The sequence below is a fragment of the Haliotis rubra genome, unplaced genomic scaffold (assembly GCF_003918875.1).
Source record: "Haliotis rubra isolate DU_JTF1 unplaced genomic scaffold, ASM391887v1 Scf2, whole genome shotgun sequence".
Classification (NCBI taxonomy): domain Eukaryota; kingdom Metazoa; phylum Mollusca; class Gastropoda; order Lepetellida; family Haliotidae; genus Haliotis; species Haliotis rubra.
In genome coordinates, this window is record NW_025766002.1 from 2331759 (window position 1) to 2346104 (window position 14346).

A 14346-nucleotide genomic window follows, 5' to 3' on the forward strand; every position below is an offset into this window, starting at 1 on the left:
AGAAGCTATGGAGATGTCCCAATCACTTTGTATTGGAATATTTCAATCTGTCTTTGTGGTATTAAATTATACCATACAAAACATGGTCCTAATCAAATTTTGTGTAGCATTCGATCCTAATCATATCACGAGCATGTATATATGAAGCACGTGTTTCTTTTACAACAAAAAAATACCCTTAATAACGATTTTCCACCGATTCTCCGAAAATACAATATTGTAGCAGTTGCAGGTTTGTAGATAGACGGAACGATATATATGCACACAGGTGCAAACTGAACAGCAGAGAATCATGAAGGTGAGAGATATTTTGAGGCAACCTTGTTAAAATTAACGAGGAGAATGTGTTGTAATGAAATTGCATTGATTTTTTAATACAAGTTTTTCTGTTTGGGAATTTCATTAGATAACATCACGATAGGAGGCGGTGATAGTCTCTGCCTACTGCGTACCTGTAAATAGATTAATGACATGTACATGGAACATGTGCACATGGAGTGTGTATATTCCTGTTAATGGTAAGACGTCTACGAGGCACGAGGCACCGAGAAGGATTTACATGAGAGCTGTGCATATTGTACTTGTAGCCTTAAAAATGCTAAAACATCACTTATGAAGTTAAAACTTTGTCGAAAAACACCATGACATTCACTTTTTGAATCGATTTGCATATGTCCATAAGAACTGCTAGACAAAATTAAAATACATACCATTAAAAAAAAGTAGGGGATATTGGATTTACAAGATTGATAAAATGCAAATGATGCTGCCAAGGAGGAAACAGAAGATGAAGAGAAATTAATGGAAAATGTGACAATTTATTCCATTCCTTTGTAAATGTTTCATCTGTATGGATATATCTATTAATTTTTCTCCTTTGCATTGGCATTGACTAGTGGTATGCTCGAAAAATGGAATATCCCCTGCTTTTTTAAATGGTATATTACTTGGAAAACTGTCTGATTTGAATTGTTGACCCAAATATTGCAAACGTTTTCTGAACGTTAGAGGGCTGAAACCAGTAGCTGAAACATGGTGAGTGAGTGAGTTTAGTTTTACGCCACACCTGAAACATGGTAAACATTGACGTATAATCATACCCGCATCAATTACATCACCACCGTGTACCAGGTCTGGTTTGTTTCATGGTACTCACTACTGACTATAGGTGTATACTTCCTTTGTCCGGTAGTTTACGTCAGTGTCAATGTGATACAACCTTCTTACAGGTACAGTTTCGGACCAGGTTCAGCGCGTTGAGCCAGCGGGCAGCGGTAACGGTCTTGTTTCTTACTTGGTCACGGTTGTACAAAGTAACCTTAGGACAACGACTATTGTAAGTCTATATCAAGGTACGGGTGTTACGATCACCTAAGCACTAAAACTGCTTTGTACCACAGTACCTTGGTCTTGTCGTAAGAGGCGACTAGCGGGATCGGGTTGTAAGGATCTCAGAGTTGTCCCGTATCCAGCTGCTCACATTGCGATGCTCATGATGTCAATCACTGGATTTTCCGGTCCATCTTCGACTATTGACAGCCTACAGAAATACAGCTTGGACATATATACTGTGGGGTCAAACAACACACCTGCAATGACGTCAGAACAACGACATATGGTATTGTACGGAAAACACATTGTTCTCCGCGCATGCTGCTTGACGATCATTAACTCGGTCACCCATATATCGTGAGAACCACTTATAAAACTCAGAGCAATCTTTTTTAATACACGTTCATGCATAACGTTAATCAGAAGTGAGTGGCGAGGTACAGAACTATGCAAGGTAATCAGTCTTCGAGGAATGTGTCCCAAATACCTCCAGGTTCAAGCTCTAACCCATTTTTAAATATCCAAATGCAAAGCTTGACAATATCAAGTTATAGATTTGAAGGACAAGAATCTGAGTGCATCATATCAAAATCCTGCAACTGTGATATAAATAATTCTAAATACAAACATTGAAACAAAGATAAACCAGTATTTCAACATCTATGGCGGAATTTCCAATTACAATCTTCCTGCACATGTTTCAACATTGACCAGACTTGGCGGCCATTGACAGCATACAAACTGAAACTACACCGAACTACCCAGTAAGCTACAACGCACATGGCAATAAAGAGCACATGTGAGGTCTGTGGACCTCCAGTGAGCTCAGACAGTAGCGTGAGTATAAATGGATTGTATATAGCCTGTATATAGGGTTTGATAATCGAGAGACGTATTCATGTAAATAGTGTTTGAAGTATTTTTAAAAAAATTAGACCCACATGGATTCTTGAAATAAGTCAGCATATGTACAAACGTCCAGCGTATTTTTGTGTATTTTTGCCACCATCAGTTCATACTTATGTCAGTGGGAGACAATGTACTGTTGTACGTTGTTATCTCTGTTTTCAGGTGAACAGTTGCCTCTGCATGTGTTTGTGACTGGTGCGGGGTAGGAGCAGGATACGCTCACCTTTTCACGAACTCCTGACCAGGGCAGATATTGTGACGAGCAAGAAATGCAAGAATTATTCCTTTCTTTTTGTGCTAGTGCTTGTCAACTGTGCGAAGGGAGTAAATCATCCGATGTTAGCTGACAAGAACCTTAGTCTCCCCTCTTTCACACTGAGTGAGTGAGGTTAGTTTAACGCCGCACTCAGCAATATTCCAGCTATATGGCGGCGGTCTGTAAATAATAGAGTCTGGACCAGACAATCCAGTGATCAACACCATAAGCATCGATCTACACAATTGGGAACCGATGACGTGTCAACCAAGTCAGCAAGCCTGACCACCCGATCCCGTTAGTCGCCTCTTACGACAAGCATAGGTTACCGAAGACCAATATTCTAACCCGGATCTTCACGGGTATCTTTCATACTGAAGTCAACAGGGCAGTAAAACTATGGACGGTGTCCAGTTGCAGGGATAAGGTTTCTTATGGGACATTTGATGGCGATGACGTCATTCCCCCGTCGCCTTTCTTACAGAATAATTGTGATTCAGAACCAATGGCGAAACGACGCCTCTCTCTCCTGTGCAGTCTTGCAGACCCACGCCATTCTCATCACGTTTACCCTCGACATAAGCCACGAGAACAATTACGCCATTGTCTTTTGTATCATTGGAGTTGACGGGGTTCAAGGTCGACCATAAGTAATGCCGTAGGCTTCTGTTATGGGGACGGCAACGTCGCTGGTAGCTGCCAGAACGCGCTAGTAAATGCACAGAATATAAACATTCCGATTCCTGCATGTTGTACACTTTATTGGCGTGGGAACTGTACACATTAAATGTCAGGATGCAGTGTAACACGTGCTCTTGATGTTAGGCGGGTTCTGACGTTGAGGTAGTCTCGAAATACACGCCTATCCGTTAAGTATGGTCGGGATTATTGAAGATGGTTTATTTCAATCGATCTATAGTAGTGTCAGACATGGTTAAAAAGTGTATAAATTATGACGAAAATCGTGCCGACACCACTGTTAATGTACGCATGAGCTGCTATTGCTTGTTGAACAAGGCCAAGTACTCTTAGCGCCCGTTGATTTAATGTTTGAAACTATCCTGCATTAGATGTGAAAACTCAGAGGCAACTAAGGTCACGAAGAATATGAAAAAGAAGCAATCCAAATGCTAGAATATATATGACCAAAGGGTATTTTCAATATACCCCGAATCCATTGAGGATCGCCGAATTGTCGAATATATGCTCATTGACAGAACAACAGGGATATTTGTCTTTAGGGGCTCGTGTGTCGTGCAGGTAGACGTGTGTCGGTTGGAGGATGTTGATGCTGCTGTCACGAGGAAGTGGTACAAATGCCATCCCGGATGCTGCACTGACCCCGTGACCTGCAGCAGTAGCGCTTTTAGGCGCATTTCCTCCACACTTTAAAACGCTGGGATGAAACTGCTGACACATCACTCTATTATGTAGACATAAACGTCAGACTGGGAGCTCTAAACTAGGAATAGACGTATTGTGTTGCACGACTTCGGATCAGAAGGTCCGTGGTTCGAATCCTAGCACGGGACTCGGAAATTTTATGGCCGCTACATTGGGGCCCAACGTGGGGCTGAGCACGTTCATATCAAATTTGAGCAAAATAAGTCTCAGTACCCAACTATGCGGCTCGGGACGTGCCTTCTGTTGACGGGGGAGTATGTAGCAGGGCGTGGAGTCATCTCACAGATGACATCCTTACCTTGTCAGCTTGCTGACGGGGTTAACCTCTTTGGTCATGTGGACAAGGCGTCCGACTTCGGATCAGAAGGTCCGTGGTTCGAATCCTAGCACGGGACTCTGACATTTTATGGCCGCTACACAATTTCCTTACAACTTACAACTGATGTGAGTGTAATATGTTTGTATTTGCAACAACGTTTTAACTTCTTAAGTACCAATTTAGTGATGTTGACGTAACGCCGGCATGTAACGATACTCCCTGCACTCATCGGAATCCCTCTCGGTGCATCTCGTGGCCTTCTAAGCATGTAACGGGGACACACACTCTCTGGTCCATGATGTTGTGATTAATTTATTTACAGTTTCGAAGTGATGAAGTTGTAATTCTTGTGTTAAATCTGTTTTTCAAGTGCATGCTTTTTCAGTGTATAGATGTGAAAATAAACTGAAACAACTCTCCAGACCACATTATCGGATGCTTTTGACCATCTTATGGAATACATATTTTTTATCCCGTTTATAAATCCATTAATATAATCTAACGAGTGTAATGTCATAGACGATGCCAGTCATCTGTCTGTCTGGTTCAGATTCAATTAAGGACAAGTTGCCATGATACAGCTAGGCCAGTCCTGAGTGAGTGAGTGAGCGCCTGCAGTTAGGCTGGACCAGACGAACCAGTGATTGTCTATAATCATATCACATTCAGATGGCTCTTATAACAAGCAGGGCAGTTCCTATCCCGAACAAACGAAGGTTAAGTTTGAAACGGACAAATGAAATACCCAAACAAATATACAACATTAACAACATAAAATGGACAAAATCAACCCAGACCTAAACACTAATCCTAAGTACACGTGTACCAGAAACAACGTTAAGTTCACATGAACTGAATCCTTAACCTCAAAAGATCCAAAAACTCGAACTCATCTTCGGAAAATTCCTCCCCAAACTGTTATCAAAGTTCTTTCATTTAGATATAATCTCAAACCCCTAAAAATTGTTTTTGCAGAGAGGGCGAGAGACTGGCATCGTTATGGTCTCCCAGGAGATCAGTGCCAGAAACTCATTTACCAAAGTTATTGTTAATATCTGTGGAGAAGATCTTTTTCAAGGTATCATTCCGTGTGTGGCCAGGATCAACCGCTTCATGAATGAACTGCGACGTATCCTCTGTATACAGCAGTCTCGACAAACGTCAACGCCAGCGAACTGCCTTAATGCTTGTTAAATCGATTACCGTGTTTTGGCAATGACATAACTAATGGCCTCTGCCCTGAGTCGCTGTGATGTTGTTATCTTTTTCCTGAATCTAATGGATTTATCAGACTGTGGTTCATTCACTATCAGATATCATCCAGTTTATAGGTTTTGTTATGGAAACCATTAAGATTTCAGCGTCTGTTTGTTTTCAACAATCTGTATAACAAAATGTGGAAATATACCTTAAGTGTGTTCTGAACCGGTAGTTTGGTGTATATGTGTTGTATTAAATCAAACTGGATTAATAACCACCACCACCACCACTACCGCATAGACAACAACAACAACAACAACAACATCCTTCTGCACCACACGCCTTTCCTTAAAGTCCAAAGTTAATTTGTTCACAGTCATTAACATCAGAGGGGGAAATATCAAACTGAATACATGTACACTTTAATGTAAGTTTGAAGAAAGAGATGTCAACAAAGTCATTCAAGTCCTCGTTCATGAGACAGAGCTTGACAACCTTTCAAACCTAGCAGAAGGCACCCACACTATGTAATACAACTAGGATGAGCGCACACACACACACACACACACACACACACACACACACACACACACACACACACACACACACACACACACACACACACACACACACACACACACACACACGCTCATGTAACCTCACAATTCCCAAACAAGGTACAGTCCACATAAATTGTGCATCGACATGATGAAAACTCGTCACATGTTAAATGGCGTCCGCATCCAATCGAGTGCGTGCGCACTCTTAGCGGTAGGCGCGATTTACTGTGTTAACTTCTATTAATAATGTTGCGAGTTTTATTACGTACAAAGCAGAATTATATCACGTGCATTGTATCTTGTTCGCAATTTATGTGGCTATATCTATACAAACTGTGTATAGTGCATAGTTCTCTGCTGATGGTCAGGCCTGAAGGCCTCCGTTCCATTCCAATGTAAGGCAATTCTGGAGCTACAGCAAATCGACTTTAGTATGTCCAGGTAACAGTAAGTTATGATAATTTTTATATTACGCCAATTCTATGTATTTGCCTATATGATGCACGGATACGTAACAGGCACATCTTAGAAAACTGGTTTGTAGTGGAAAAACCTTGCCATTTCTATGCGCGAGTATGCCAGGGGGTTGAAGTCCCGTGGAAAACACATAAAGGAGTGTGGAGGTTATATGGACCGTTTATTGGTACTGGGCGCAAAGTGCTCAGTCAGAATTTCGTTGTTTACGACGGAGTATATAACATTCAAGATATATACCAGAGGTACTACAGAGACTATTTTGAGCTACTGAGTATTTGCTCACACGTCTTTCACATTGGATAATTGTTTTGTTTTGGTATTAAGTATTTTCTACTCCTTTGGGTCAGTAAGTTGGGGATTTTGGAACCATTAATGATTGCAAACATTGTAAACATAACGGGCTGTGTGCTCACTTTGGCGTGAGAGTGTTTCAACTGTAACTAAACTAGCGGGCAAAAGAAAGTATAGGTTTTTCGAATTCTTATGAAGTGAGCGTTTTTGAGAAAACCAAATGTGAGTGGTTATAGACATGACTGCATACGTTCCAAAAGTATTGTACATATCACAGAAACGCATCTTGTGGTGCTGGAGGTCTAAAACGCGGAAAAAGTGTGAATCGTGGTTAAGTTCAATTCCCTGAAATGCACGTGCAGAAATGTGGTTTTAATGGGGTTGCCCAATTCTGCAGTATCACAGCAAGTGAAAACACACAACAGGAATGCCACGATTGACCCACGAAGAAAGAGAGAGAGCCATTGGAATGGCCGAAATGGGAGCTACCCAAGCTCATATTGCCCGAACGTTCCGCTGCACACCATTGACAGTGTCCAGGCTTTTACAACGGTACAGGCAGACCGGTCGGACCCAAGACAGACCCCGGAGTGGAAGACCACGTGTCACAACGCCGCAAGAAGACCGCTACATGCGGACGATTCACCTGCGCAACCGTTTTGTGACAGCAACGGCAACAGCGGAAACGGCACTGGGTCATGGTATCAGTCGACACGTACAGTGTCGAGAAGATTGCGTGCAGCAGGAATTCGGGGCATACTCGCCCTTCCTTGGCATGGCCTTGACCCCTCACCATCGGCGTAATCGACTGCAGTGGGCACGACAAGTTTACAGGTGGCAAGTACGGAATTGGCGACGAGTCCTATTCACAGACGAAAGCCGCTTCAGCCTGTACCGTAATGATGGCAGACAGCGTTTGTACCGACGTCGTGGTGAACGTTTATGCATCCAAGAAGTTCATCCTTACGGTGGTGGTGGTGTGATGGTATGGGGCGTGGTGACGAAAAAACTCCATTGGTGCTGATAAATGGACATCTGAATGCACATCAGTACATTCAAGAGGTTCTGCAGCCCGTTGTCTTGCCATTCTTGCAAACTCAGCCACAGGGTGTCATATTCCAGCATGATAACGTGAGGCCCCACACAGCAAGAGCACCAATCAACGTCTTGCTGCAAAACAACGTTCATGTTCTGCCGTGGCCTGCCTGTTCTCCGGATATGAATCCCATTGAGCACTTATGGGATCACTTGAACAGGCAAAGCAGGCGTCGCATACCCATTCCACATGACCGTCAAGAACTGGGACGTGCGCTCAGAGAGGAATGGAACCGCATACCTGCTGACGTCATTCGACTTTTGACCACGTCGATGAGGAGACGTGTCCGGGCCTGTGTTGACGTGGCAGGAGGTCACACGCGTTATTAACAATGGTAGAGCTTCATGGTCGTGCACCGTGTTACCAACAGTCACTATAGAGTAAAAATGAATTCATCAAATTCTGCCCCCGGTACGTTTCATTCAAAGTTAGGACTGATGTTGAATCAATCCAATGGTGTTTCTTTGTGTTGATTATTGTCTTTTGATGACTGGATAAAATCACCTTCACTTCACCAAGATATCGTCTTTCGTTTGTCTTTTAGTGATACTGAAAGAGGACCTATACTTTCTTTTGCCCGCTAGTTTATATTCTATTTCATGCGGAGCGGTGGGGTAGCCTAGTGGTTCAACCGATCGCTCGTCACGCCGAAGACCGCCGTGATATTGCTGGAATATTGCTAAAAGCAGCGTAAAACCCAACTTACTCACTCACTCTATTTCATGCATCAGTTTCGCGCAACTATATAGTTGATTTTTGTGTGCAATGCATCACGCTCCATTACTTACAAAATTCAGTCTACAAAATCAGTCGTGAACCCGTTTATACCTCCCTGCTGTTTTCACATCGCCAACCTATCTATAATGAACAGGGGCGATGGGGTAGCCTAATGGTTAAAGCGTTCGCTCGTCACGCCGAAGACCCGGGTTCGATTCCACACATGGGTACAATATGTGAAGCCCATTTCTGGTGTCCCCCGCCGTGATATTGCTGGAATATTGCTAAAAGCGGCGTAAAACCCAACTCACTCACTCACTCACTCTACAATGAACAGCAATTACTTTATAAGTTCCAAGTTGACTGACGATAAGAAATAGCATTGATACACGAAATGTCTGTAATTGTATTCCATTGTAGAGACTTGGAACGGCTTTTAACAGACATGTAAGTAACCTTTCCTCTGATATGAAGCTGGAACACTGGAAAGACGTAGGTATTTGTTCTGTGAAGTTGGAAAGACACGTTTCACTACAAGAAAAGGATGCAAAAGAGTGAGCATGGTGTTTTCCCGCTTGTAGCAATATTTCAGCAATATAATGACCAGATATATGTTTAAGCATCCATGTCGGGCCGTCGGTGTGACAGGCGAATGACTTAATCACTAGGCTATCCCCGTCGCCCGATAAAAACGGTTTAAGTCGTGCGAGCTCAAAGCGCAATATCGGCATTCTATCAATTGGTCAGCGAACGTCTATATACAGTGTGTGCAACGGATAGAAAGACTATATACATACTTATGTAACAAAGTGAAGGTTGATATATGCAATTAGTATATAAATAATTTGAATTAACCATTAGTTCATAAGTGCGTAAGTTCAAACATTAGCATATGGGTGAGTGGGTGAGCTAAATGACCAAAGTAACCAACCTGACCAAGGTTATGACTAGTCACTTCTTAAATGAAAGGGGTTAACTTGAGTACAGTGTTTACTAGGGGTGGGTATTGCAGCAAATATTCATATTGCGATGCGAAAGCATGTATTGCGATATGTATTGCAATATATTGCATGAAATATTTTTAAACAAAACACTACTTATAGTCGAGTTACTGCATGATTTATAGAGCAAAAACACAACAAAATCACTATGCTTGATTAAGCTTCAATAACAACTTTTAATCATGATAAAATAAAAATGTGAATATTATTTGGCACAAATGAAACAAGGAAATATCCGAAGATTTCCGAGTGTTACGACGTTTTCCGAATGCAAGTCAAAATACCGGTTTTCGATCAGCGTATCGCAATACGTATCGTTTTCATGTCTGAACCGGTAAACCGGTTATATTGCGCAACCCTAGCGTTTACAGAACAAGGTTTTTAATCTGGTCGAATCTGCTACTGACATATGTCAAGCGGATCCTGGTGTGAATAATGAACACCACTCTACACAGAAACTCCGTGCATGGTATACGCCGCGGACGTACATCAAACAGGCTATATTAGAACAACAGGAGACCAAATAAACTGACTTTACACATCTGTAGCTTTGGGACTATTTTACAAAAAACACAACATAATCATTTTGTTAAGCTGTACGTTGCCAGCGCCGCTCGTTCCTCGCCCAACGTAAAAGATTCAGTCGATGTTCAATGCCCAAATACCAGCTGTGTACTTTCTTTGGTACGTCAGTATAGATTGGTGATGAGACTCCGTGACTTGGTTGGTCACTTGCCTTCGTAAGCTCTTATACTGACATCAAACGTTAGCCTTGCTCCAAGGCTGTACTGAATGCTAAGCCCATGGGTGTTTAGTAAGTTGACAGCTAAGAAAGCTAGTCTGTTATTGATACATTTCTTAGATGACCCGTGAAGATCGGGGATAGAATTGATCTTCAGTAACCCATGCTTTTCGTAAGAGGTCACTAACGGGATCGGGTGGTCAGGCTCGCTGACTTGGTTGACACATATCATCGTATCCGTACACGTAGACTGTCTCACAGTCCCTGAACCACATTAATTTCCCTACTGCCAAGTCCTCTCTGCAGTGCTAAAGCCCTAAATGAAGCATGTCTATAGATTTCCTCAGGTTCAGGAATCTCTGGTCTCCCTAGGGCTCCTTTTCAATATAAATGGGCTTGTTTGTTACTATCAAAATTATATATATTCAGAGACTAAGCCTTAGTCTACCGTACTCGGAGAGATCGGAGCACTACGACTGCATGATGTAAAAGCATTGGAGTTTCGATGACCGTAGCGATACAACCTTTGTGGACAATAAGCGAATTACGTCATAAGCGGCCATACGGTTAAGGTGATCGTAACTGCCATATCTTAACATAGACTTACGACTACTGAGGCACTACAATCTAGAGCTCTTTGTGGTTAAAGACTGTAGTCCTTGACATATGCTATTCCCACGCTTCCGATTGCATTGATGGCAAGATTTCGTTAAACCGCCATGCACGACAAATGACGTGTGTGACGTACTCAGACAAGCAATTACACAAACAGGATCTTAACGAATTAGACTGTGGCCGGGAGTTTCAATACCAACTGAATAGCAACAGTGGCCATTGATATATGTCAAATGGACAAAAACTGTGGACATAATATATCATACACTTCAGTATCCGTTGACAAATGGTGCATGAATTGCGCATTCAGTATTGTTGATTGCGTCCGTTTATTGCAGTGCACGCTTACTCTGCACACGCTGTGAAATTGCTGCTGTGTTTGTTTACGTAATACTTATCACAAAGGCGATCAGCTGACGTAAATAACATACATGTGTATGGATATTTGAAACTCTTACATGCTCTAGTGAATATGTATGAACATATACAAGTAAGTCAAGCTCACGTTGGCACATACGAGACTTAAAGTAATTGAAATTGGGTTTCATTTTGAATGTTATGACCCAAGAAGAACGATTTCTAAAACAGCTTTAACCTCTGTTGACAATTAAACAGCAGAACGCCAATGCATAAATGATAGTTTTGCAAGTCACGGGTAGGTTTTTTTTCTACTTCAGTGCAGGTCAGACTCTTGACATTGCACAGGATAGAACTATGTCAGGTAAATTAAATTTCGCCGACCTACTTAGATATTAAATAGTGTAGACAAAACATTTTTTAGTCTGAATATCTATGCGGCAACGTCCCTGATGTGTGCGTGTAGTAATATAGGCATCGGTATGTATACAGATTAGTAGGTTAAAGACAAATAATTTATTTCTGGCTTTATTCGAAGTTGTCTGTGGTACAACTAATGCATTTAATAATGTTAATGTGGAGGGATGACGAGCGACTCTGTCCACAGCGGTTGGTTTGATGGGAGATGCCCTCAGGAATTGACAGCTTTATCTGTGAGTGAGTTTAATTTTACGCCGCTATTAGCAATATTCCAGCAATATCACGCCGAGGGAAATCAGAAATCGGCTTCACACATTGTACCCATGTAACGAATCGAACATGGGTCTTCGGCGTGACGAACGAACGCTTTAACCACTACGCCCCCTTTATCTTTGAGCATGCGCAAGGTGTAAATACAAAATACAAGTGCACTTGTATCCCAGCGTCTTGTCTTTTACTGTTTCAAAGTAATTGCCGGGTTTTTGCATGTATTCCCTGAGTGATAAACCTGTAACCAGCATCAATATAATAATCTTAAAGTCCACCTTAACATTATGTTTGAAAATTTAGATAATCTGTTGAAGAAATACGTCCATCTAATGTAGACGTTCATCGTTAATGAAGACCTTGGCATGAATTTGTAAACACAATGTGAAACAATATAAATATTCCCTCCTACAACAATGGAAGCAGCTCAAAACGTCATGCTGTCATATATTTCCAAGGAACAAACGTTAATGTTTTGTGGAGATACATACAAGCAAATATAATTATGAACAGCAATGATAATTTATGCTCAGATAAATATTGAAACACTTACTGCATGGTTGTTGATCTGCAAGTTTTAGATATCCGTCGATGGCTGAGCGCTCTGGATAACTTCCACCTCTCAGACTCAACACACAAGCATATCCCAATAGAAAACCGCAAGTTGACTGTTTGCTACAGCTCCTGGACCAGAGATATTTATTACCAAGGGAGGTAACTCTGTCCGGCGTAATCGCGGTCTATTGCCGTTCATTCAGCTTGGACTGAAGCGCATTTTTTCTTACCAGCCTATGTTGATCCATGATATTAAAGGAACAAGATGAAGGGTTTCAGAACCCTTTTTTGCAAACTTTATTCCGATGTTTAATGTTAAGAGTGAAAATTACATCTAGCAGAACATTTGCAGTCGGTTTAATCTTAGTTTGCTGCAGAAATAAATCCTGAAATAAGAGATTACTTCAGGACCTATTTCTTCAGCAAACTAAGATTAAACCGACGGTAAATCCCTAATACATATGATAACGGCACCTCGTAAGCGTATATGGGCTTTTTAGTGTGAAGTTTTAGTTTTCACAGGAAATCGTTCAGATGGAAAACAGTTACGTAACGTTCGCTTCAGGCGTATAGCGTTTCAATATTTAATTTTCAAGAAATGTTTTGTTGAAATGATAGCACAACTATCGGTCGATCATGTTAAGTGTTAACATGACTGATGTTTGTTGTTTCGCTACTGAGAAACAGGTAATGCGGAAATCACCCGAAGGCACCCCCACCATCACCCCGCTGTACCGTCGCCGCAACCCGTGCATCAATCTCGACGGTGTTCAGTCAGGTGTTGGTACTTCCATACACCTGGCCCCTACATCGGCTGTTCTCAAAAGTGCGGTGAGGTTGGGTAGCCTAGAGGTTAAAGCGTTCGTTCGTCACGCCGAACACCCGGGTTCGATTTCCCACATAGGAACAATGTGTGAAGCCCATTTCTCGTGTCCTCCGTCGTGATATTGGCGTGATATTGCTGGAATATTGTTATGAGCGGCGTAAAACTATACCCTCTCACTCACTCATTCACTCACTCACTCTCAAAAGCATCATACAATAGAGACCGATCATGCATGACACATGGAAACATTTTAAATGATTTTTTATCTGATATTATCGTTATTTTATTCACGTTTACAGCTGCTGTTGGTAAAGGTAATGAAAACAGAACAACTTATTTTATACACAGCAGCCCCTATGATCGTGTTGGTTTTCAAATCACGTTTTCAAGCTCTTGCGGCGACCTTTGACCTCGGTCGTTATCTCAATTCCGTTCTTCCGGCAGCGCGCTTTCATCTCGGGATTATGGGAAAGTTAATAACATTTTGTATAAATATTTGTTGATAGACGCAATCTACGACTCTGTAATAAACAGTGGCAAATACATTACCGAGTCGTATCTCCATACAAGCATGACCAGAGACCATATAATAGACGATACGAAAGTGAAACCCTATTGCCGGACAGAGTAAGGTTTGTGGGCGGGGATCGTTGCTCGACGAACGCGGTTGCCAGGTTACGCGAGCTATTAAAAATTCGACAAGTGTGTGAATTTAAATCATGATTTTATATTGTGCGACGTACGCCCCTTTCATGAAACTCATAGTGCGTTACAAAGTCCGACATGTTTGGTTTGCTGCTACTTGTGTGCAACAACAACAACACCAACACCAACAGAGCTGAAGATGTTGCAAATGTCGCTGACCCTAGACATTGTCTCACCTGATACGTTTCCTTGCAAATATAACCAATCCCTTATTCTCTTGTGCACGCATTTCAAGAGCACTTTTGATTCATGTTTCATATGTTTAAACTCAGTGTATGTGAGAATAAATTGTTGGAG

General features: G+C 41.8%; 1 protein-coding gene across 1 annotated transcript in view; it reads right to left on the reverse strand.

The window, feature by feature from the left end:
* The window catches only part of LOC124275343, a 54698-nt gene extending 42032 nt beyond the window's left edge, over positions 1 to 12666 (reverse strand). Inside the window, exon 1 of the mRNA XM_046710838.1 lies at positions 12517 to 12666. The gene's annotated coding sequence lies outside the window, so the exon portion shown is untranslated. The remainder of the gene's footprint in view (positions 1 to 12516) is intronic.
* Between the last annotated feature and the right edge of the window lie 1680 nt (positions 12667 to 14346).